At 44.8% G+C, this 26,782-nt stretch overlaps 1 protein-coding gene across 1 annotated transcript in view; it reads right to left on the bottom strand.

Moving 5' to 3' along the window:
- LOC140478441 (glypican-5-like) overlaps positions 1-26,782 on the bottom strand; it is a 446,519-nt gene that overhangs the window by 209,269 nt on the left and 210,468 nt on the right. The gene's annotated exons all lie outside the window — the stretch shown is intronic.

Below are 26,782 nucleotides of genomic sequence, written 5' to 3'. Positions count from 1 at the left end.
AACTTGCAGCTATATAGTAACCAATGTACCTGGAGGTTTGAACAATACCAAATAATCTACCGGACATGGAGGCTTTAAGCTGCATTTGATTTTACTGTGAAGGATGAGATTTCTGATCACTTAGAAGTATATGTTAAAATAGGGCAAAGTCAGCATGGTTTCATCAAGGTGGGGTCATGACTGACAAATCTGATAGAATTCTTTGAGCAAGTAATGAGCAGGTTAGACCAAGGAGAGTCAATCGATGTTATCTACCTGGATTTCAAGAAGGCCTTTGCAAGGTGCTGTACAGGAGGATGCTGAGTAAGATCAGACCCCGTGGTGTCAGAGGCAAGGTGCTAGCATGGATAGAAAGCAGAGAGTGGGGATAAAAGGGTCCTTCTCAGGATGGCAGCCGGTGATGAGCTGTGCTCCGCAAGAGTCAGTGTTGGGACCATAAGTTTTCACTTTGTACATTAGTGATCTAGATAAAGGAACTGAGGGCATTCTGGCTAAGATTACAAATGATACAAAGATAGGTAGAGGGACAGGTAACATTGAGGAGGTGGGGAGGCTGCAGAAAGATTTGGACAGGTTAGGAGAGTCGGCAAAGAAGTGGCAGATGGAGTACAGCATGGGAAATTGTGAGGTCATGCACCTTGGTAGGAAGAATAGAGGCATGGACGATTTTCTAAACGGGGAGAAATTTCAGAAGTGTGAAGTGCAAAGAGACCTGGGAGTTCTAGTCCAGGATTCTTTCAAGGTAAACTTGCAGGTTGAGTCAGTAGTTAGGAAGGCAAACGCATTGTTGGCATTTATTTTGAGAGGACTTTAATATAAAAGCAGGGATATACTTCTGAGGGTCTATAAAGTTCCAGTCAGACAATATTTAGACTGTTGTGCACAGTTTTGGGCCCCTTATTTCAGGAAGGATGTATCAGCCCTGGAGCTGGTTCAGAGAATGTTCATGAGAGTGGTCCCAGGAATGAAAAGCTTAACATATGAGGAAAGTTTGAGGACTCTGGGACTCTACTGAATGGGAGATTAAAGGGGTGAGGGGGGATCTAATTGAAACCTACAGAACACTGAATGGCCTAGACAGAATGGATGGTGGGAAGATGTTTACATTGGTAGGAGAGACTAGGACCAGAGGGCACAGCCTTCGAATAAAAGGAAGACCTTTTACAACAGAGATAAGGAGAACCTTCTTCAGCCAGAGATTGGTGAATCGATGGAAGTCACTGCCACAGAAGGCTGTGGAGGCCAAGTCACTGAGTAGATTTAAGATGGAGATAGATAGGTTCTTGATTGTCAAGGGGATTAAGGGTTACAGGGAGAAAGTGGGACAATGAGGTTGAGAAACTTAACATCCATGATTGAATGGTGGAGCAGACTCGATGGGCTGAATGGCCTAATGTCTGCTCCTATGTTTCATGGTTTTATTTGCTCTTGGGATATCAGCATTGCCGGTGAGGCCAACATTTATTGTTCATCCTAAATGTCTATGAGGAGGTGTGTGAATATACAGTAGCTTTAAGAGGTGTATTTTATCCACTTTTTTGAAGAAGGGTTTTAAGGCAGGGATGGTGAGCTGACTATTGAAAGTCCATAAAGTAAATGGCTTGTGAGGTGTTGGCTTTTTTTTAAAACTAGGAATAATAGAAGCAACCTGAACGGGTGGAACAAGCTCCCATAGAACTAGAATTTTTAATTTTAGCTCTCAGTTACAGCAAAAAGCTGTGGGGTTCTCTTCCTGCCGCTGAAGTTGCATATGAGACAATCTGTTTCACTGAATTTTGCTTTTTCCAAGGGTGTGTTTAGAATAGAACAGAATAGAGTCCCTGCCGTGGAAACAGGTCATTTGGCCCAACAAGTCCACAATGACCCTCTGAAAGGCATCCCACCTAGACGCATCCCCCCATTTCCCATGGCTAATGTACCTCATCCCACCATCCCTAAACTGGGATGTTATGATATTGAAACTGTTCATTCATAGCACTTAATAATCTAGTATTCTGTTAAGTTTTCCAATGGAGTTAAATTATTCCAATTTCTTCTTTCTTTTGTTGTATTTTAATAAAGTGTGTTAGATTCAAAACCCAGCAGTTTGACCAATCGAATCGCATCTGGAACACAACACCTTACACTTACCTTTCAAATAAGAAAAGGTTAGACAACTTTCTGAACGTACTTTGAAGGGGGTTTAGTTGAGTCCATAACAAATGGCTGGGATTCACCGTGTTGAGCAACTGCTGTCTGTCACAGGATTTTTACCCAGTGACAATGAAGGAACAGTGACACAGTTCCAGGTCAAGATGAGATGTAACCTGGAGGGCAATTGTGGGTGGTATTGTTTGCCTACGTTTGTTGTTCTAGTTCTTCTAGGTGATAGAGGTTATCGTGTGGAAGCTGCTGTCAATGGTGAATTCTTAGAATGCATCTTGTAAATGATGAGACACGCTGCTATCACAGTGCATCAGTGGTGAAGGGAAACAATATTTAAGTTGCTGGATAGGGTTCCAGTCAAGCAGGCTGCTTTATCTTAAGATGGTGTTAAGCCTCTTTAGTGTCACTCGAGCTATACCACTTCAGATGAATAGGGACTATTCCACTACTTTTCTGATTTGTGTCTTGTAAATGGTCAACCAACACTGAGGAGTCAGGAGGGTGAGTTAATTGCCACTGAATTTTAAGTATACAATCTGCTGATGATGCCACAGTATTTATATGGTCAGTCCCATTCACTTTCTGGTTAACATTAGTCCCAAGGATGTTGATGATCAGAGATTCAATGAGGTAATGGCATTAAGCTTAGGGTGAATTAGTTAGTTTCTCTCTTGTTGTGGATGGTCATTATCTAACACTTACATGGAGGACATGTTCCTGCCAGTAACCAGTGCAAGCCTGAATGTTGTCCAAGTCTTGCTACTCTCAAAAGGGGAAAGAAAGATAAAGAGGAAAATATTGAGGAGGGAGTTCCAGAGTTTAGCACCAGATGTCTAGAGGTGTAATGGTGAGACGAGGGGAGTGCAGTTTGCACAAGATACCAGAATCAATTAAGTGAGTGTTTCCACCATTGCTATGTGTCTCTAAACTGAAAATAGTGAGTCCACATTGCTAATTTTACATTGATTTGTGCTGATGTACCACCCCAGTGAAATACAGGAGCAAGAGTATGCCTTTCAACTCTTCAATGTTGCACTTCCATGCAGTAGTCACCATAGTCTCAGAGATGACTGGTGGCGAGTTTATCCTGAGGGTCAACACACCTCATGCGAGGTTGAGAAGGTGGGACTTTCACGGTGACTGCAGCCAGTATGGGAATTGAACCCATTCTGTTGGTGTGGCACTGCATTGCAAACCAGCCAGCTGAACTCCCTGACTCCCAGAAAGGACAGAATCAGGATTGGTATGACATCCACTGAAAGACAATGTGCCAACATTGTTTTAGGTGTTCACAAATAAAACCTCCACTCACTACAATAGCAGCATGGGTCAACTGCTTCAGGAAAAGGGGCAAGTTTGGAAAATAAAGTATGTGCAACGGACAATATTGGGCTCCTTGCAAATGCCAGACTTCAGAAGAAACATCTGCAAGCTAATAACATATCTGCACCTCCCTCTCATTTTTCTGCATAATTTCCACTCAGTCACTGTTCCCATAGCTGGAGACACTTTCCATTATTCTCCGCATTGGTACCAGGGCCCTGAAGACTGCTTTCTTCAATTGATTCAACTCTTCACTTCGATTTCTTTATAAGAAAAAGTATTGCCAATATAGTGAATTAGGCCAGGGTACCAGCCTGAAAGAACCAAGACCAAAGCATTACCCAACAGCAAACATTTTGAATAACAATGCTCTGACTTTGTGAATGTCGTATTATTTGCTAACTTTCAATGAACAATTAAGTTAAACCATGTATCGTTCATCAATTAATAAAGCATATTGTGACAGAAGGTTGGTTTTTTGTGTGCTGGCAGCAATCAATGTTGAGGTCTAGTGAGCGTGCAATCCCTCCTGGTTAACTCATCTCCCAATGACTTCAGTGGAAGATGCATGGCTCCCCATGTGGTGCGGAGTCAAGCTGACTGGAAGGTTGCAAGCTCCAGTCTGCATCAATTACGCTGCTCTAAACTCGGGTAGATCATTGGAGCAGCACAACTGAAGTATCCATGGGGGAGGGTACAGAATGGAATCACACAGTAATGAAAAGGCTCTTTGGCCCATTGAGTCTGCCCCAACAAAACTACTCTCAATCTACACTAGTCTCAAATTTTCCAACTGGTCCATAGTCTTGAAGGTTATGACATTTCAAGTCATTTGTAAAGTTTGTGATTATCTTCCCAAGCAGTTTTCTAGGCAGTTTCCTACCACAACTACCCACCCACTAGATTTCCTCCACCCTTTGATAAAACTTCTTTCCTCAAAACCTTTCTAAACCTTCTGCCCTTCACCTTAAAATGATGCCATCCCATTATTCACCCTTCAACTAAGGGGAACAGCTACTTTCTGTCCACCCTGTCCTTGCCCCTCATAATCTTATACACCTCCATCAGGTCCCCTCTTTCCTGGAAAACTTCCAATAGAAGGTTTGAATTGCAATCAGACTGGAACTCAATAGGCAGTCCATGATCAGTAAAAATCTGTGTTAACTTTCCCAGTGTCTCCCTAATGGTAATCATCTTTAAAATAACAGTTTCTGGGAATTGGCCTGCGTATTGAATTTTGTCCGTGGGTAACTGTAGTGAATGTAATGAGGTCAGTCAGGTTGACCTCATAGAATATGAGATCCCTGATTGGATCAGGTTAACTGCCCCAATCAGGGAGCCCTGGCTGACAGAGATAAACAGGAGTGTCAGGGGTTCTGTTCACTCTAGGAGTCAGCCCTGAGCTAGCTGGGTCAGTAAATAAAGGGTGACTTGGTGACAGGATACCGGCCTCTATGGAGTTACTTCAGTAATCGCATAATGAAGGTCAGAAGAAAGAGCGAGAGGCAGTTCACTCCATGAAACCCACACTGTAACCAATGAGACTATGTGGCATAAACAGCACAGAAACATATCTCTTCGACCAACTGGGCGATCCTAATGTTTCCAGTCCAAAAAAAACCTGTCTCCGCCCTCTCAACACAATTTTTATTCCTTTCTGCCTCATGCACTTTGACTATCCATTTTATAACCCAGCTGTATGCACAGATCATTTGTGGCATTTCCTTATGCTCAAACAGTGATTACACTTCAAAGGAGGCTGTGAATTGGAATGAGACGTCCCAGGACCATTAAAGGTGCTATAGGAATGTAAGCTCTTTCTAATACTAAACAAACTTTAAAAGGAACAATATGCAAACAACAAGTGCACTCAGGAAATCTGTAAATATTTTGTTGGACTGCCAAAATTTCAGATCAGAGCCTTTTGTAACTGAAGGAAATAATTTATTTCCCAAGTTGAAAATGAACGAGATAATTTATCACAGCATGAAATCAAAGCATTCAATTGTAGCGCCCTGGCTGGAAAAAACAGCATGTATCCGACAAATCGCTGAGATTGTATTTCTGGACTGGTGTTTAAGAATTAAACCTGGTATGCCTCTCTCTATCCTAGTCATAGACTAAGGAGAAAATGTTAATGGGGTAAGGGAAATGAGCTTATCAAAGTACAATTGAGAAGAAGGGCCACTGGACCTGAAACGTTTGACTCTGTATTCGCTTCACGGATGCTGCCAGACCTGGAAAGTTCCTCCAGAAATTTATGTTTTAGACATCAAAGTACATGCCTGGTTAACTTTCTCCTGGGTGAAAGTTGCATTGACTGGGTGGAACTGTCTTCCACTTTTTAGGGACTGTAGGTTTTTGGGGGGGCAGGTTGTTTCAGTTAAATCAGGGAGTGATTTCAGTTTCAAAATATACGCAGTGTGGGCATTCCCTGCCAAGTAGACTGGAAAGGTTAGAGAAACTTTACCGATGCGTAACTTACTTTGATCAACATCCCAACGCAAACCCAACTTTTCAAGCACTGACAGGTTCAACATTTTAGCTGGAACCAAAAGGCTCTCTCATCCTTGTGGAGCACGTTCCTTTCTGCCAAACCTCTCCAGACTAAATGTGTCAGTGAGTGTGCCTTAATCCAGCCACGAACTTCAGCGTGCTCCCTGACACTCCCTGTCTTTTCCAGATGGATTGATTGGCAAAATAAAGAGAGCTGTAACGGCATTTCGCTCAATGTGAAACAGAAAGCAGGCCAGCTGAACCCAGTAAACGCCCCAACTCCTCTCACAAATTCCAAAAAGCTAAAGCTGTAGAAAACAAATCATTCACACTCAAGATTGGATTGCCACGTAGGACTCTCTGTTTCTAGTCAGAAGGATGTGAATTCAAGTGCGAACCTAGGATCTGTACATATAATCAAGGCTCACACTGTGCTGTAGAACAGAGGAGGTGCAGCTGTTGAACTCAAAGCTCCATCTACTTAGTTGTATGTTAAGGACTCTTTAGGCATCACTTCTTCAAAGACATTGACCTCCTTAAAGCCTGGTCAACAAGGCAACTGGCAAGGTTCCACATGGTCAAGTGGTTAGCAAGGTTACATCACATGGGATCCAGGGAGTGCTAGCCATTTGGATACAAAATTGACTTGAAGGTAAGAGGCAGGGGGTGGTGGTGTTGGGTAGTTTTATGGATTGGAGGCCTTTGAGCAGTGGTTTGCCGCAAGGATCAGTAGTGGGTTCACTGCTCTTTCTCATTTATATAAAAGATTTGGATGTGAATATAGGAGGTTCATTAGTAGACTTGCAGGTGACACCAAAATTGGTGTTGTAGTGGACAGCGAAGAAGGTTATCTCCGAGTACAAGAAGACATTGATCAGATAGGCCAATGTACCGAGGAGTGGCAGACAGAGTTTAATTTAGATAAATGTGAGGTGCTGCATTTTGGAAAGGCAAATCAGAGCAGGGTTTATACACTTAATGGTAAGGTCCTGAGGAGTGTTGCTGAACAAAGAGACCTTGGAGTACAGGTTCATAGTTCCTTTAAAGTGGTGTTGCAGATAGACAGGGTAGTAAAGAAGATGTTGGTACGTCTGCCTTTATTGGTCAGTGCATTGAGTATTAGAGTTGGGACGTGGCTATGCAGGGCATTGCCCAGACCACTTTTCGAATACTGTGTTCAGTTCTGGTCTCCCTGCTGTAGACAAATTATTTTTATAAGGATGTTGTGAGGGTTGGAAGGTTTGAGTGATAGGGAGAGGCTGAATAAGCTGGGGCTATTTTCCCTGGAGGGTCAAAGCCTAAAGGGTGACCTCTAAAATCATGAAGGGCATGGATAGGGTAAATGGCCAAGGTCTTTTTCACACGGGAGAGAGTGCAAAACTAGAGGGCACAGGTTTAAGGTGAGAGCTGAAGGATTTAAAGAGGACCCAAGGGGCAACTTTTTCACACAGAGGGTGGTGAGTGTTTTGAATGAGCTACCAGAGGATGTGGTGGAGGGTGGTACAATTACAACATTTAAAAGGCACCTGGATTGGTCCATGGATAGGAAGGGTTCAGAGGGAAACGGTCCAAATGCTGGCAAATAGGACTAGATTACTTTAGGATATCTGGCCGGCATGGACGAATTGGACCGAAGGGTCTGTTTCTATGCTCTACAATTCTATGACCCTAGTTCTCCTACGATCAACATCACCCATAAGCAGATCAATTGTGACCAGGTAATTTGACCACTGGATAAGACACCAACTGCCCTTTACTGGTACAAATACACACTCATGCCATTTGGTAGCAAAAGTAGCTGGAGAATGCAAAGAATATTATCCCTTAATCATTGCTAAAAAGAGATATAATGTCGAACCTTTTCATCTTGCATTTATCAGGACTGATGCAAAAGAAACCAAACGTGGAAAGGGAACATCAATTTATATTGCATCAGAGGAGCTTGCTGATTGGTTGGACCACGGTTGGCATGGAGAATCAGCAGAAACTGAATTTATTTAACTGACTAAATTCAGACATAGCTAAACTCTGATTGGTTGTGGTGTTGCTAAGGGGAATGTAGCAGGGTCTGGAAGTTTCCATGGCTTTTGTTGATAGAAAAAGTGCAGCATCTAGATGAATTCCTTTTACCTACACAGGGCAGGCCTCTGTTTGTAAATGTAGCTCCTATGACACATGAATGCACCTCATAATGAATCAGAGTGATCATCTTAAATTGGTCATTGCTGTAATTCATAAACTGGTCTGAATGATTTAGCAAATGTTTCCAATTGCATCTAATGCTGGATAGGGTGTTCTGAGTTTGCAAACACAGGCAGAATGAGCACGACTGGCATGCTGCCCATTGTAAATGGTCAAAAGTAAAACCCATATCACATTTATGTGGTAGGCAAAGTGTAATTTTGGCTGAATAGTCGCATCTTGTTCCTGGAGAAAACCATTTGAGTGCTGGCTGAGTGGGCTAACTTCACCTTAGCAGCACGGTGGCTCAGTGGTTCACACTGTTGTTTTCCAGAGCCAGGGTAGGCAAGCAGGAGGCTGGAGGAACACATCAAGCCCGTCCTGAAGAAGGGTTACACCCAAAACGTTGCTTTCTCCACCTCCTGATGTTGCCTGGCTTGCTGTGTTCTTCCAGCCTCCTGCTTGTCTACCTTGGAATCCAGCATCTGCAGTTTTTTCGTCTCTTACAGGGTCAGTGTGGGAGATTTGTTAGCCAAAGCAGCCATCTTGTCACACATTAAAAGCCTGGAATCCATGTTAAATCGCATAATAGTGTCTACTTGTTAAGTTGCACGTTCCAAGGCTCAGTGAGGTGGTTGACCTTGCAGCTGTACCTAATAGTGAGTTCTTGTGACAATTAGGTCAACTTGTCCCTCCCCACGAGCTCACAACTAAACAGTCAATAACTCAAGGTTCATGTGGCGCGATTCATTGTTCCTCTAAATTAGACTGCTACAAACGAGTTACCCACTACATAATTCATTTCATCCCCGAACAGCAGGCCTACCTGGCAGGACTTCTATTTCCTGAGGTTTCCAAACATTTTCCTTTTGTTTTCTTTTCCTCTCGATTTTCTCCTTTTTTGTGCAACCTCCCTGAGTCAGTGGGTTTGTATTTTTGCAACAAAACGGGAGGGTTGTTTTCCTCCCTGAGTCAGTGGGTTTATTTGCGACAAGACAGGAGATGATTTAAAATCCCTACACAATGGGTAATTTAGCATAGCGAACTCATCTGACCTGCACATCTTTGGACTTTAGGAGGAAACTGGAGCACCCAAAGGAAATCCATACAGACACGGGGAGAACATGCAAACTCCACACAGACAGTCACCCAAGACTGGAATCAAGCCCAGCTCCCTGGTGCTGTGAGGCAGCAGTGCTAACCACTGAGCCACCATGCCACCCGTCCCCGAGTCAGCAGGTTACTTTGCGGCGAAATGGGAGAGTTGTTTTCCTCCCTGAGTTGGTTGGATATTTTTGCGACAAGGCGGAAGACGATATTTCATCCCTGAGTCGGTGGATTCGTATTTTTGCGACAATACAGCAGAGTTGTTTTCACCGCTGGTGGTGTTTCCCTCTGCCACTATCCGGAGTGGGTAGTTTTGGGCTGTGGCGACAGAGGCTAGTCGTTTTTAGTTTTAATCCTTCGCCTTGACACCTTGAGCCACTAGCAACGTGCTGCGACAAGAAAGGTTGTGTTTGGAGACTCCTCCAAAGACTCCCCCTGGTAGTTGGTAGCTGTTCCTCCTTTGAGCCAATAGGCGTGAGTGGGGAGCTGGTTTGACGCTGAATCAAGATTGGATTGAAGGAGACCGTGCTGCACTTTGGGATTAATTTGGTGCGTTTGCCTTGAGTTTTTGACTGGGGTCCTGGGTTCTGGTGTCTGTCTCTGCTTCAGTAGTCAGTACCTTTTCGCCTTTACTTTCGGCGGCCATGAATACGCATGGACTCGGCTTCCCCGAGAGTATACGGAGAGCCCCACTGTTTATTCTTCCACTGTTCAGCGTACCCTCGAGACCCTCCACATGCTTTGCAAGAGTGTCCTTGTTCAATACGCTGATGATTTACTCATTGCTTCCGCTACATCTGATGCCCTGCTTCAGTGCATGACACAGGATGGCCACAAGGTTTCCTTGGCTAAGATGCTGCTCTGCCAGCCCAATGTCCATTACTTGGGTTTCACAATATCACAGGGTATCAGGACACTTGCTCCTGATTGCTTAAAGGCCATCACAAATCTCCCTCCTCCCCTAGCACATGCCGAACCTATGTCATTTCTAGGGGTGGTGAATTACTGCAGGCACTGGATTCCTGATCTTCGTGAGATTGATGTGCCTTTGAGAGGCATCTTCACCTAAGAAGCCATCGAAACTACAGTGGACCCCTGAAATGACACAGGCTTTTGAACAATTGAAATCTGTACTGAGCTCAGCACCTGCTGTGGGTCTTCCGGATCATTCACAGCCGTTTCAACTTTGTGTTGCTGACAGGGAGAGTTATGCCTCTGGAATTCTGACACAGATGCATGGGGATCTCCGATGTCCTGTAGCCTCTTACTCAGTCCAGTTGCCTCCTGTTGTAAGGGGAATGCCAGTGTGTTTGCGGGCTGCGGCGGCTGCCTCGGTAATGGTTGATAAGTCCACTCCCCGCCTTGTGCTGGATCATCCATGCATGGTTTTTGTTCCACATTCGGTCTCCCTGCTGCCAAATTCTGCAGCTACCCACCATTTTGCTGCTTCGAGGGGTACGGGCTATGAGGTCATCCTACTCTCCCGGTCTAATCTTAGTCTGCGCCACACCCTGGCTTTGAATCCCGCTTCAGGTAAACCTTCATAACATGGTCAGTTTATTAATAATCTTTTGGAGGCCATTCTCCTCCCTTCGGCTGGGGCTGTCATCAAATGCACTGCATACATGTCTGCTGGAAATAATGTCGCCCGTGGCAACACCTTCGCTGATAGGGCCGCTCGGATGGCTGCTACTAATCCAACTTTGCAGGTTTTACATACGCCTAAAATACACCAGTTTCCCACTGGAAGCCCTCTCCTTTTGGAGAGGGCATCCATGAAACTCAGCAGGTGGCCCCTCAATCTGAGCATGCTCATTGGGCTCATTGAGGTGCCACTGAATCTAAATTCCTTTGTCTTCTTAGGCTTGGTGATGGCCGCATCATCTGCCCTAAGTCTCATCTACATGTCCTAGCCCTGGCCATCATGGAGTTGGCCATGTTGGTAAGCGGGGCATGTGCCATGTAGTCACATGTTTTTGGTATGCCCCTGGCTTCACTACTGCTGCTTGCAATTTGTTATCACGCTGTATTATTTGCCTACAGAACAATAACTCAAAGCCGCTGGCCAAATTTGACCATCTTCCTATCCCTGCTGGCCCCTTTCTAAAACGGCAGATCAATTTTGCGCACATGCCAACAAGGCTGGGTTTCCACTACCTGCTGGTGATTGTTGATATGTTCTCCATACAGGGTGAGGCATTTGACACCAAGAAGGATGATGCGAGGGCAGTTGTTAAATGTTTAATGAAGGATGTCATCCCTAGATTTGTGGTCCCTGGGTCTATTCACAGTGATAGGGGCACTTATTTCACTTCAGCAGTCGTTAAAGCTATTTGTAAGGCTCTGGGAATTTCCTGGCAACATCATATTCCGTATCAATCACAGTTCTCAGGTATGGCAGAAAGGATGAAAGGCACCCTTAAAACAGTCCTTACTAAGATATCACAGGATACAGGCTTACCCTGCACTGAAGCTCTGGCCCTTGCTCTATGTTCCATTCGGAATCAGGTTTACCGAACAACAGGCCTCACTCCTTTTGAGATTTTAATGGGCAGACCCGTGCCTACTGCAACTAGGCCTCCTGTGTTCTGTGCCGATGTGGCTCTGCTCCTGACACAGAGTGACACAGTTGATTATACTAAGGCCCTTTCAGAACTTATCATTCAGAATCATGACATTGTCAAAGCAGCCATTCCTGTTCCAACCACCATGCATCCTTTCCAGCCAGGGGACTGTTATTATTAAATTGTTTGAAAAGAACTCTTTCTCTCCCAGATGGAAAGGTCCATTCCTTGTCCTTCTGGTGACCCAAACTGCTCTCAAGGTGAAGGAGAAACCAGAATGGACTCACGCCTTGCAGTGCAAGAGAACACCACCCCAAGGGGGAAATCTATTGATTTCCCATGACCCGCAGATAGCTCCAATTGATTGTTTTTGCCGTTATTTTATTGTTTTTGCTTATTTTTCTGATGTTACTTTTATCTGACTGGGGTCCTCAGTGGCCCCTAGTAAGAAAGAATTGCATTTTAATGTATTTCTTTACACGACATATCTTTGTGCACAAAAGGTCAGCCACTCTAGCTTCTGGGTTTGCACACACAGTCCTTTCCATTTGAAAGGATGAATTCCCTTGGGGCCGCACCTTTTAATAAATCTGACACTGCTGAATGGTGGTTGCATCAACATCATTCTGCTGCTGTCACGACTTTTCACATCCCTCCTACCTTCCTGAAGCTGATAGTTGCCCCCTCCATTTATGAAGGCAACCCCAACCTCCGGTGGCAATCAGCGGGATACAGGATGGACAAAATTGAAGACTGGTTCCAGCCTCTCTATAATCTATTATACACACCCCCAACTCTGTTCCTCACGGCCACAGCTACACCCCTAGGAAATATTGGTATTAAAAGCAAAGATCCTTTAGGATGGTGAGCTGGGTTCAGTAAATGCATTCACTCCACCCTCTTTCCATCTGATTTCTGATCCACTGCTGTGGATGGCAGCATACTTGTTCTCACTGTTCCCAACAGGACTGCCATTAATTCCTCTTTTACACCTTTTGGATTGGTATCCAACGCGATCATTGGTTAGCTTTCAATGGCACTTATTTCATTTGAGGCCAGAGCACCTACCCGTGGCTGCTTATCTCCTGGACTGGCATATGCTATCTAGGGTATGCTGTTCCTTTCCTTTACCACTCCCACACTTCACCTTTTAATGCTTCAGTGCCTTGTAGAAGGAGAGCTCTTACTACTTTGCAGAGCCTTCTAACTATCTTCTCCCCTCCCCATGCCACCCTTCAACTTGAGATTGAGGTTCGGAGGATTGCCACCACTCTGGAAGAGAATGCTAATGCCACTGCTTTAGCTGTTGACCTTCTTAATGCGGAGATGGTGGCTGTCTGCACCATGGCCCTCCAAAATCGCATGGCCCTCGACTACCTTTTTAGGCCCTTATTGGCTCCAGCTGTTGCACCTACATCCCTGACTCCAGTGAGAACATTACGAATGTAGCCACTCATTCGCAAGGTGGTTTCCTCTCCCCAGACTACCCCACGTTGGGATCTCTGGACTTGGATGGGTAGTTTGCTTGGCTCTTGGGTTTCTATACTCCTCCAGGGCACTATGGTTCTCATTGCTGTTTTTGTTTTGTTCTCCATTATCGTTATTTTCCGAAAACAATGCCCTGCCCATTTTGGGTCACTACTGATGCCGAATTCCCCTGTTTCTTCCCAGCTTGTACATTTTCCTGTTTCTGGCATTCCCCCACCAGTGGATGATTTCATTGAGTCTCTCAGTCCTGGTGACCCTTATTCTGACAGTTACCTGGACGACCCTGAACCCCCCAGCCCCCAACAACACCCCTGGGTCTGGCTATGTCCCTTCTTTTACCAATTCTTCTCAACTGCCCTTCTGATTTGGTCAAAAGAAAAAAGGAAAGAATTGTGGGCGATTTGTTAACCAAGCAGCCATCTTGTCACATATTAAAAGCCTGGAACCCATTTTAAATCTCATATTAGTGTCTGTTTGTTAAGTTTGTACATTCCCAGGCTTGGTGAGGTGGTTGACCTTGCAGCTGTAACTGATAGTGAGTTCTTTCCCATCACGGGAACGTTCTTCTTTGACAAGGATCTATTGTTATCCTAACACTTGTTAATCAGCTACTAACTAGCACTGTCCAGACATTATGTGACTTACGCTTGTGACTGGGTAAAGTGTCTATTTACTCATTATACTACAATTAACAGTTTGCTAATTGTTAAATGATTGTAACCTATATAATCATGCGACTTTCTGTATCTCGTTGGAGTGACTTGTGACCATTATGTCGACTTGTCTCTCCTGTGAGCTGATGAATAAACAGTCAATAACTAAGGTTTGTGTGGCGCGATTCATTTTTCCTCTAAATTAGATTGCTACAAGCGAGTTACCCACTGAATAATTCATTTCATCCCCAACAGCCAAGCACTTGGGTTTAATTCCACCCTTGGGTGGCTGTCTGTATGGAGGGTGCATGTTCTCCCTGTGTTTGCATGGGTTTCCCCCCACTCTCCAAAGATGTTCAGGTTTGGTGAATTGGCCATGGTAAACGTTGGGTAGCAAGGATAGTGAAGGGTTGGGTCTGGGTGGGTTGCTCTTCAGAGACTTGGTGTGGATTCAATGGGCCTAATGGCCTGCTTGCACACTTGTGATTCACCTGATTCTTAAATTTCCTCACACCTCTTAATAATCTCCATCCAACACTCAAATGTACCGTTAAGAGAAAGTAATCAAATGAGCTCCCTTTCCACTAACGTGTTAGTAAAGAAATCCGAATTCCCAAGCAGGGCAATGTCGTCTATTTGATTTCAGTAGTCAGAAGCTTTTTTTCTTGACTGTGTCCTGAATCTGTGAACATTGGTTTTCTCACCTCAGTGTTGGCTTCCATGGATTCTGATGCAGCCCAGCTCCTAATTCTCAATCCACCATCTAATCAGCATTGAAGTGTGGGGACTTTGCACTTCAAGTTGTTGATCATGTTAGATCCTTGTATTCATCCCCTGTGGCTGACTAATTTATTAGAGTTTTGAGGGGAACCAGAAGATGTGTTGTATTTGGATTTCCAGAAGGTGTTCAACAAGGTACTTTATAAAAGGTTAAGTCATAAGATAAGAGCCCATGGTGTTGGAGGTAGTATAACAGCGTAGATAGAGAATTGACTCATGGGCTGGAAACAGAGAGCTTTCTTTTATTCAGGTCGGCAATGCATGACCAGTAAGGTTCCACAGGGATCAGTGTTGGCACTGCAACTGTTTACACAGTATGTTAATGACTTAGAGGAAGGAAGTGAATGTGCTGTTGCCAAATTTGCAGACAACATAAAAATAGGTGGCTAGGCAGGTTACAAGAGGAGCATAAACAGTTTACAGAGAGATATTGAGAGGTTAAATAAGTGGGCAAAACGTTGGCAAATCTAACATAACGTAGAGGAAATCTGAAGTTGTTCATTTTGGAAGGGAGAATAAATGAACAGAACATTTATTAATTGGAGAAAAAACACAGAAAGCTGCAATACAAAGGGACTTGAGGGTACTTGTGAATGTAAAATGGAAAGCTAACATCCGTGTTGCAGCTGGTATTCAGGAAGGCTAATGGAATGTTGGCCCTTATCTCAAGGGGGTTGGAGTGTAAGAGTAGAGCAGTCTTACTGCCACTATACAAGGTACTGGTGAGATCATACCGAGAGTAGGGTGAGCAGTTTTGGTCCCCTTCTTTAAGGAAAGTTATTATTTCGTTGCAGGCAGTTCAGAGAAGGATCGCGAGGATGGTACCTGGAATGGAGGGACTGTCTTATGAGCAAAGATTATGGAACTCTACTCATTTGAGTTTAGAAGAATGAGAGATGATCTCACTGAAACACATCAGATTTTTAAGGGGCTTGACGAGGCATACCTTGAGAGGAAGAGTAGAGGAGCAGACAGCATAGTCTCAGAATAAAGGGGTGCCAATTTAAGGCTGAGATGAGGAGGAATTTCTTCCCTTAGAAGGTGGTGAATCTTCGGAACTTCTTAGTAAGTTTGCAGATGACACCAAAATCGGAGGTGTAGTGGACAGCGAAGAGGGTTACCTCAGATTACAACAGGATGTTGACCAGATGGGCCAATGGGCTGAGAAGTGGCAGGTGGAGTTTAATTTAGATAAATGTGAGGTGCTGCATTTTGGGAAAGCATATCTTAGCAGGACTTATACACTTCATGGTAAGGTCCTAGGGACTGTCGCTGAACAAAGAGACCTTGGAGTGCAGGTTCATAGCTCCTCGAAAGTGAAATTGCAGGTAGAAAGCATAGTGAAGAAGGCGTTTGGTATGCTTTCCTTTATTGGTCAGAGTATTGAGTACAGGAGTTGGGAGGTCATGTTGCGGCTGTACAGGACATTGGTTAGGCCACTTTTGGAATATTGTGTGCAATTCTGATCTCCTTCCTACCAGAAAGATGTTGTGAAACTTGAAAGGGTTCAGAAAAGATTTACAAGGATGTTGCCAGGGTTGGAGGATTTGAGCTACAGGGAGAGGTTGAACAGGCTGGGGCTGTTTTCCCTGGAGCGTCGTAGACCTTATAGGGAAATACAAAATCATGAGTGCATGGATAGGAGAATTAGACAAAGTCTTTTTTCTGGGGTGGGGGAGTCCAGAACTAGAGGGCATGGGGTAAAGGCTGATAGGGGGAAGATATAAAAGAGACCTAAGAGGCAAATCTTTTACGCAGACGGTGGTACATGTATAGACTGAACTGCTAGAGGAAGTGGTGGAGGCTGGTACAATTGCAATATTTAAAAAGCATTTGGATGGGTATATGAATGGGAAGGGTTTAGAGGGATATGGGCCAGAGGCTGGCAGGTGGGACTAGATTAAGTTGGGATATCTGGTCGGCATGGACGAGTTGGACCGAACGATCTGTTTTTGTACTGTACATCTCTATGACTCTATGAGTTGTGGGAGGAGTGTAAATTTAAGGCTGAGGTAGATTTTTGATCAGTCGGGGAATCAAGGATTCTGGGGAAAGGGCAGGAAAGTGGACATGAGGAATGTCAGATCAGCCATGATCCTATTGAATGCTGGAGGAGACTCCAGCTGTTAGTGACACCGAGTCAGGAAATTTCATTCAAGCTTCACAAGGGAGTCTAATTTCTTCACTTTTGACAACTTGACCTTGAAGGTCCCTCAGGAGCTGCCCTATCTTGTCCCACCTCAATGACTTGTGTTCTGGTGGTTCTCCAACTTTCTCTGGGTCTGTACTCAGACATGGATACTGTACCCTAGGCACAACTCCAGGTCTTCACAACAGCAAGTCCCCCAAGCCAGCACTGCCCATGATTTGTTTTGTGAGCAGAGGTCTAATATGGCCCAGTTTCAAAAGGAAATACTGCTTATGAGCTTTTAACCTCCACACTCAACTGTACTGAAGCATGAATTATACACAGGCTGCTTTTGAGCCCCTTCTCTAACACTTAGCTGCCTCCCAACTCCTAGAACATCTTCCTTGACAGTACAGAACTATCCAAGTAATCTTGACTTCTTCCTGAATTCCCAAGTAAACAGAACCACCGTACTTCTGTTACCTCCTCGGCAGTACAGCTGAACAGTTCTCGCCCGCCAGCAGTTTTGCTTTTGTCGCTTTCTGCCTTCGTCTCCAACTAGCTGTGGCCCAAAATTGCTCTTTCTTCATGAAACCCTGAACTGTTTTGAGTGATCTACTGAATGCCGTCCAACAAGCCCCATGCCTATTGTTGCGAAATCTGAATGCAGCATCTAGCAGTAGGACTGAAATGTAACAACCCCTTGGAACTGTGTGTTCTCTGAGTGTTACAACATTCACTAACTCCTGACTCCCACATCTCAAAAGGAAAAGTACTCCATCACAGCAGATTCGGAATAGAGGAATACAGTCTCTGATTGATACAGAACTGTGTGCGTCCATTGAACTGGCTTCCAGCTGACCTCTGTAACTCAAACACACAACAGGGAACAGAAATTGAATTAGAGCAGGGTGATCACTCACTGCACATCCATCGGCTAAATAACTCACTTTTCTTAATTAATTAAAAGAATTAACTGGGAGACTGATCAGCAACTGTGCACATGGGACAGGCAATAAATGCTGGCCAGCCAGCGACGTGCATAACACACAAAATGAATAAACATAAATAAATAAACTAGATCTCACATGGGCTGTCAGATAGCATCAGTACCTTACATATGAGTATCAGGCACACAAGGTTAGACTACAATATATTACCATATAAATCACAGGTACGTGATGCCAGATTACATTGTACCACTCAAGGAGTTGAAAGGGCACATGATATAAAACTGCATTAACCCCTGAATTCCCAGGGCGAATGCCATCAGACTACATTAACCCAACAAATCCTAGCTGTGTGAGATCAGACTACATTATATCAAGGATCCCTAGAATAATAACTTTAGATATTTTCTAAGCCACCCGTTCAGAAATGGTATCACACACTTTCTGCAACAGTTCGAGTTGAAACCAGGCCTCCTGGCTCAAAGGTCAGGACATTACCACTGCACCAAGTGCCCAAAGTAATGGCTTTAGACTATTTGAGCCTCTGAGTCACAGGTGTGTGGCACTGAAACACATTGCCCTGAGCCTGTGGGTGACTAGCTGCAATCTATTTTACCTTAATGCCTGGCCAGACTAGATTAGGCCACAACGGATGATGAAGTCCCAGTGGTTTCCTGAGAATGCTTTGTTAACAGAAAGGTCCCAGCCATTGTCAATGGTTGTCATTAAAATGAAAGCTGTCCACCCTCGTGATGGAAGGCAGCAGATGGTCAGCCCAGTCACAAGAAAGCAGCCAATGGCTGCATTCAAAAATCAGTTAGGTGAAATAATGACCAATTATCTGAACCGTATCTATAAGCTGACGGGCAGTGACATGGGCAGATGGTCACTCTCTAATTACTAATACGTTTGCTATTAAGGAAATGCCACACTTTGGTGTAATTGTGTGTAATATTTTCTCAGGTATTTCTTCACCATTGACAAAGTGAACCTTGCTTTGCCCTTTCTCATCCAGTATCCCGGAAAACGACAGCAAGATCTACAGGACCAGGAACTGTAAGACAGAATGTTCCGTCTGTATACTGGCTGATGGAATCTACCATGTCCTAGTTATCTTTGAACAGGGGGCTGAGTCTATATTGTTATCATTTCAGGACACTTTAAAAACTAGATGGGCAAAGAATAAACAGTGCAACAGAATGAAGTATATTTCACGCAGAGGGTGGTGCATGTCTGGAGTGAGCTGACAGAGGAAGTGATGAAGGCTGGTACAATTACAGCATTTAAAAGGCATCTGGATAAGTATATGAATAGGAAGGGTTTAGAGGGATTTGGGTCAAGTGCTGTCAAATGGGACTAGATTAGGTTAGGGCATCAAGTCGGCATGGACGAGTTGGACCAAAGGTTCTGTTTCTGTGCTGTACATCTCTATGACTCCATGACTCTGCTTGTCCATTGTGTGTTTATGTAGGATCTGGTTTTCATTTGATTTGATTTAATTTATTGTTGTCACGTGTACCTAAGTACAGTGAAAAGCTTTGTTTTGTGAGCAGTACAGGCAGATCACAGCAAACACGGACATACAGATCATAGGGTGCTTACACAGAGCCAGGCATACAAGGTTACGGCTGCCCAGTAGGCGCACAAAGCAGGATCAACACTAGATTTGAATTTAGAGAGATCCATTCAACAGTCTAATAATAGCCTGTCCTTGAGCCTGTTGGTGTGTGTGTTGACAGCTCTCTGCTCATAACTTGGCTGAACATTCTGGGGTTTATGAACAGTTTTGTGAGTTTACGATCAGTCACCTACTTGGCTATAGAGGACCTCGTAGCTAATCTTAATCCCATGTAATGAAGGTTCAATGGATATCAATCAGTGCCCGGGCAGGGACACTAGCTAGTTTTTTCCCTTTCTGATCAAATTATGTTAAGGTCAGTTATCGTTGTAGCTACTTGGGCCAAAATCAGACAACTCAGCACAGAGAGGCGATCGGGTTGAGGCTTAGCCAGCGTGTTGATGCAGAATCTCAGCCCTTTAATCAAACTGGTGCGACCCAGGAGTTCTGGTTCAGGATACTTGTCTGGCCACATCATTGGCTCCAGTCGCTAGGTAACAGGGAGACAGCCATGCTCCCTGTTCAAACAGCGTTGTCTGCACTCAGCAAAGCTGGCATTGCGCGGCACATTCACACCTCTAAGGATAGCAGCATCCAAATTCTTGTCCCATTGATTGGCACATCCTGCAGAGTGGCACATTTCAGAGTTGGTGTAGAGTTTCCGTGATTCATCAGTCCATAGATGGGTGAGGGCCTCAACAGCCAGTACACAGGCAGGTTTAGAATGAGCTGACACTGGCCTGGGACAGTCAGCCTCAGCTGTCTGCACTGTGGAAAGAGGTAAGGCACATAATCATGCCCGTCTGCTCCTCATGCCCTGAGGAGCACTAGCAATGTTCACCATAGCCAAACATCCAACTGAAGAGACAGCATTACTGAGCAAGTGTCCATCCATCACTTCAAGAAAGTGATCTACACGCTTGTGGCCAACTTTTCTTTCCAGAACAAGTCACATAGCCATTCTTCATTCTACCCTCTGATTTTCCATGTCAATGGAGAAGGAGAGGAATGGATGAACTTTGTCAGGTCCAAGGTCTGATCTGGTTGCAGAGGGAAATAGGATGACAGTAGCCCCCTATTCCCCCTCTTGGTGTGCACTGCCAATCATCACTGGCTGCTTCCTGCACTGACATCGATGGATTTGGAGCCGGAAAAGCCCAGGAAGACAAGCACAACAAGCTCACGTCACTCGCTGGCCCTCCAATATTCTCTGCCCAGCTCTCAGTTTGTTGACAGCGCTGGCTGATCTCTTGGGGATCGTTCTGTACTCTCTCTGGAATGAGGTGGGGAAGAGAGGGGGGGGTGGTGTGGAGGGGGCTATGTTCATGCTGAGGGGGCAGGGGGGTGGTGATTGCGTCCAAGTGCCAGTATTGGATTAAACCTGAGACTTGCTTCTTTCATGGGAGTGTGGGTGTCACTGACCAGGCCAGCATTTATTGCATCTCCATAGTTGTCCTTGAACTGAGAGGCTTGCTTGGCTGCTTCACAGGGAAACTAAGAATGCAACTGCTATGAGAGCCTGGAGTCACATGAGGCCAGACGGGGTAAGAATGGCAGATTTCCTTGTCAAAAGGACGCTATTGAGCCAGATGGGTTTTTTACAACAGGCAATGAGAGTTTCACAATCGCCATGACTGAGATTTTAGTATCCAGATTTATGAATGGAATCTGAATTTCAGGGATCTACTGAATGTTAGTGTGCACTTCTGGACTATTAGGCGAAAGTGGGTACTGGAGATTACAGTCAAGATTAGAATAGTGCTGGAAAAGCACAGCAGGTCAGGCAGCATCCAAGGAGCAGGAAAATCAATGTTTTGGGAAAAAGCCCTTCGTCAGGAATGAGGATTATTGGTCCAGTGATAATAAGACTAAGCCACTATAATGATCAGTAAACAAAGCAAAAATAATGATCTCCGCTGCAAGGACGGACTTGAAAAATTACTTAAATCACTGCAATACTTCCGGTTCAAATCACCTCAGTCCATCCGTGAAGATCAAGAACACAGCACTGGCGAGCGATACTATTTGCATTGCAATGTCAACACACTTCACACCTAATGATCTAACTGCAGAGCTCATCAAAGAACTGTCCTTACATCACCCCCTTCCATTTCACCATCAATCACACACTGACCCTAACTCTATCGCAGGCTGCCATTAAACTCTCTGTGTCCAAGCTCAGCGTCCATGTGCAGTCACACGTACTCCCAAACAAGCAGTAAACTGAGCTGACCCTCTCCTATACTGGCACGACGCTGCTTACTGGAGCTCCACTGCGGGACGAAATCTAACATCATGATGCCTCCAGTCTCACAGTGGTCCAGTCCAGGAGAATAAAAAGGGACAATGAACAGAGAAAATCAGTCCTCTGATATTTAACAAAAATTGGCACCGTTGGTTTTGGTGAATGCTGATACCCTTCACAGGGTGGTTTGTACTCCATGTGAAATGGGATAACACCTCCATCAACCAGAAAGGGAACAGGTCCCAGATCCAGATCAGTCATACACCAATGGCCAGAATATGGTCAAGATATAGAATTCTGGCAACTTAAAGACACATTCTTTGTCTCAGTAACAGGCAGATGCTTGGAATCGTATTAGTTTGACATGCGCTAGAATTAAAGGCACTTTAATTTTGCTCAACGGAAACTCCACCTCTCCAATAGAAATCACTCAATGCCTTCCAAGAATCAGATATCTTGGAAAAGTCCAATAAAGTTCTCAATGCTGCCATCTGGAGGAATATTCCTACCTCGCATCTTCTGGGAGAGTGACAACTATTTCCTCCAGCCCTCAGTTTACAGATCAGGCCCAGGAACTTAGGGCATGGTTTTCCTCTATCCAGGCCAACGCATGACTAGACTCTAGGTCAGCCACTATTCCAGGGGCAGCAAGTTCAACAGGTTTGGGTTCAAACTCCAGTCCAGAGGCTTGCGAATGGAATCCAGACTGAGGTGGCAGCGTTAGTGCTGAGGGAGTGCTGCACTGTTGGGGGTGCTGTTTTTCAAATGCGATGTTAAACCACCATTTGTCTGCCATCTCAGGTATATGCAAGAGATTACACAGCATCATTCAAGGAAGAAAAGGGGAATTCCTCCTGGTGACCTGGTTAATATTTATTCCTTAACCGTATCTGACCATTTATTACAGTGTGGGAGCTTGTTGTGCACTTTATTCTGCCACATTTCTTGCATTACAATAAGTGGCCGTACTTCAAAACTGCTTAATTGCCCACACAGTGCTTTGAGATGTCCTGACGTTGTGAACGATGCTACACAAATCTAAGTCTTGTTAGATTTTTATGACAAATCAATCCTGCTGTTAACAGCTGAGTTTATCACTGAAATATACAACGTTCAAAAGATGCTTAAATAAGTGCATGAGTACGAAAGGTTGGAGGGATATTGGGCAGGAGCAGGCAGGTGGGGCTAGATTAGTTTGGGATTATGTCCAGCATGGACTAGTTGGACCGAAAGGCCTGTTTCTATGCTGTACAACTTTATGACTCCAGAAAGTTCAGCCTCTTATCTAATGAAAACTATGAAGGTCACTTTTGTGAAGGAGATTAAAGCTCCATCACCACAACCGCTGACCCACAGAGATTCTTCTGGGCATGGAATTCTTTCCCTATTCCTTTCCCTCTCTCACTGTTCCTTCAGGATGCTCCCCAAAACCTTGTCCATGTTCACAGTATGTTCACTGTTCTAAGATGCACAGGAAAGAGTATTATTTAATTCAGTACTTCAGTGCACTTACAAAAATGGACTGATGGGTTGGTAGGTTGGAAGGAGACTTTTTCAATGCTGCATTCTGAAAATAGATCTAATATCAAGAAAGGTAGCTGTGTCCATTTCATAATTCTAGTATCAGCGGCCTGTTTGGGACTGGATTAACATTCTGATTGTACCTCAGTGTATTGCATTGCCCCTCAGAAACCAGGAAGTGCTGAGAGCTGTATTCAACTCTTATTTCAGCTAATTCACTGTAATTTCCCTCACTGACTTTGAGATGGAAAGGAAATCAAAAATACCATGCTCCTCATGGTACAAGCTCTTGTACCAGCTGGAATTTTCTGCCACAGGAAATTGATGAGGCCAAACCATTGGAGACTTCCAAGAAAGATGGAGACGTAGTTATGACTTGGAGGTGCCAGTGTTGGAAATCACACAACACCAGGTTATCGTGCAACAGGTTTAATTGGAAGCACTAGCTTTTGGAGTGCTGCTCCTTCATCAGGTGGTTGTTAAGACTAAAGAGATCAGAGGATAACGGGAGAGCAGGTACAGGTTATCGAGCAGTGCTGAATGGCCTGCTCCCACTGCTGTATTCTACGGTGCTATGATTGAAATGATCCTCCATGAGTTGGTGATGTCACACGTTAAAGCAGCAACTGTGTTCAGTGAACAATGCTTCATCCAGTCAGTGGTGCTAGTCAAATGGAGACGGGGGTCCAACAGCTAGAAAGGTCTGCTGTCCAGAGGTGTGATGGAGGGGCGACGTTACCATTTCATCTCCTACCAACAAAACTCCATACACATCCTCACATTGCCCCCACCCCCTCACCTTCACCTCACCCACACCAGCTCAGCCCTTGTGTTTTGAAAACGGAAGAGGGAGGATGAGGAAGCTACAAGACGTTGTGGTAGCTTCCTCTGGGTGCTCCAGCTTCCTCCCACAGTTCAAAGATGTGCAGGTTAAGTGGATTGACCACACTAATCTACCCATAGGGTCCAGGGATATGGAGGCTAAGGTGGGTCAGCCATAGGAAATGCAGGGTTACTGGGTTGGGGTGGGTCTGGGAGGGTTGCCCTCGGAAAGGTGGGTGTGGGCCCGATGGGCCGAATGCCCCGCTTCCACACTGTAGGGGACTCTATGGTGCTATAGTTCAGAGTCAAGCTGGGCTGTAAGCAAATCTCGGGTCTTCTCCACGTCACTGGAAGTGGGCTACACTGACTGCCTGGTTACCACACAGCCCTCTCAAACATCCCACACTCCCTGCAGCAGCCAGTCAGCCTTGAAAACCTCAATACAAACTAGGAGAGCTGCCAAAAAAACAAAAAAAAAATTACTCAGAGCCTGCTTTGATAACAGAACTTAAAGGCTGCCATCCAGCACACTCACACAGAGCTCTGGCAGGGCCCTTCACAGTGGGTATAATGAGGCTTCTCACATTTTCTTTTGCTGGTTTTTGTGGAAAAGTTCCCACAAACAGATCCTTTCCCCAACCAAAAAAAAATCACCTTGGCCGTTCTTCTCATTTATTTATTTACTCATTGTGTGTGTGTGAGATTTCAGCTCAAACATTCCTGTCAGCAAACCCTTCCCAAAAGGACTAAAACCCCAGGAGAGGCAAAAATCACACAACACCAGGTTATAGTCCAACAGGTTTATTTCCAAATATGGCTCCTCTACATCATGACAGAAAGGAAGGAAAATTAAGCTGGCCTGCTGAAATAGTTTGATTTCCCTGTCTGCTGTTTAGACCTTACCACCCCGCTCACATTTCTACGTAGAGCTGGTGATCACACTGGAGCGCCAATTATGCTGGTTTTCAGTACTGGTGGAAGTTTGCACATTCTCCCCACCTGTCTGCCCATTTCAAACCGTACCCCAAAGCCCTTGTGCTTTGATATCATTGTGGGGTGACCGAGAATTCTCCTGACAGGTGGGATATTTTGTGCGTGGATGTCTGTCCGACTCAATCGGCTCCTCCTGCTCCATCCGCTCCTCTCCTGTAGGCTGTAGGACAATCCACATGCAGTCTACAATTTCGTCCAAGTGGCTAATTTCCCCACATAGCCTGCTCTGTGAAGACTGGGCAGCTGTAGATCCTGGGGACAGGAGCAGCGCTCTCTACAATTGGACAACTAGAAGCAGACAGCATTGGACAGCAAACAAGAGCGGAGATCCCAGCTGGCTATAGTTCCACTCACTTAATGTCATGGAAGGAAGAAAGAAAGAATAGGCTTTTAGATCACGTTTTCCATGATTTCAGTACATCTTCAACAGTGCTTCACAGCCATCCAAGTGTGGCATGGTGGCTCAGTGGTTAGCACCATGGTCCTGGGTATGATTCCACCTTCGGGTGACTGTCTGTGTGGAGTTTTGTTTGCACACTCTCCCCGTGTCTGCGTGGGTTTCCTCCCACAGTCTAAAGATGTGCAGGTTAGGTGGATTGGCCATGTTAAGTTGCCCATAGTATCTGGGGATGTACAGGCAGGGTGAATTATTCCTTGGGAAATGCAGGAATTGGAGGGATTGCTGTTCAGAAGATTAGTATTGACTCGATGGGATGAATGGCTTGCTTCCACAAAGTAGGGACTCTGGGACTCTGAGTGTTTTTCGGGTACACTCAGACACAACAAGGCTCACACATAGCAGTGCTGTAACAACTACTTAATCGTTTTTTTCATTAGGGGCAAATGTTGGTTAACACAATGAGGCAACCTCCTGTCCTCTTATTTGAAACAGTGTGATGGGATACAGACACCCAGCAGCGAGGACAAACTGCACCTTTGTTTGTGGGATCTTTGACCATCTCAGTCTTCTACCAAAAGCAGCAGCCAAGAGCTTGTACTCATGGCTCAGGAGTGGGATTGCTGCCAGGCAAGTCACGATTGACATCAATGAGTTAGACCTCTCATTGTTCCAAATCCTGACAACTCAACAAAGAAATTCTTAAACAGTTTCAAACAATCACCACTCTGTGTGGTTTATATGTCCACGGGCCAGGCTGGTTATTGTGCGCTGGGGAGCTTATGTCTGCAGAAACCTTCTTTGAGATGGATAGAAAGGTATTTACCAGTTACAGCAAAAAGAGACTGAAAATGAAGAGAAAGTTCATGTGAGTATGTGAGAGACAGAGAGAGAGAGAGAGAGAGACAGAGACAGAGAAACACAGATAAACAGAGAGAGAGAGAGAGAGAAAAACAGAGAGACAGGTAGAGAGACACAGAGAGACAGACAGAGAAACAGATAGTGAGAGAGACAGAGAGATGAGAGAAACAGAAACAGAGAGGGAGAGACAGAGAAACAGTGACACAGAGACACAGACAGAGACAGACAGAGACAGAGAGACAGACAGTGAGAGATACAGAACCAGACAGACTGTGACACAGAAACAATTAGATAGAGAGAGACAGAGATAAAGACACAGAGAGAGACCGAGAGAGAGAGAGAGAGAGAGGAGGGGAGAGAGAGAAGCACTGTAGCATAATCATTTAAATAAACAGGTGAAGCTAAGGGAGTGAGTGTGAAAGGAAGGAGGGAAAGGCAGGACAGACAGACAGATCAACGGTGAGACTAACAGAAGAAATACATAAAGATGAGAATAAATAGAGAATGAAG

Source organism: Chiloscyllium punctatum, chromosome 6, assembly GCF_047496795.1.
Source record: "Chiloscyllium punctatum isolate Juve2018m chromosome 6, sChiPun1.3, whole genome shotgun sequence".
Classification (NCBI taxonomy): domain Eukaryota; kingdom Metazoa; phylum Chordata; class Chondrichthyes; order Orectolobiformes; family Hemiscylliidae; genus Chiloscyllium; species Chiloscyllium punctatum.
The sequence above is the reverse complement of the archived record's forward strand: the minus strand, read 5'-3'. Positions and strand labels throughout refer to the sequence as shown.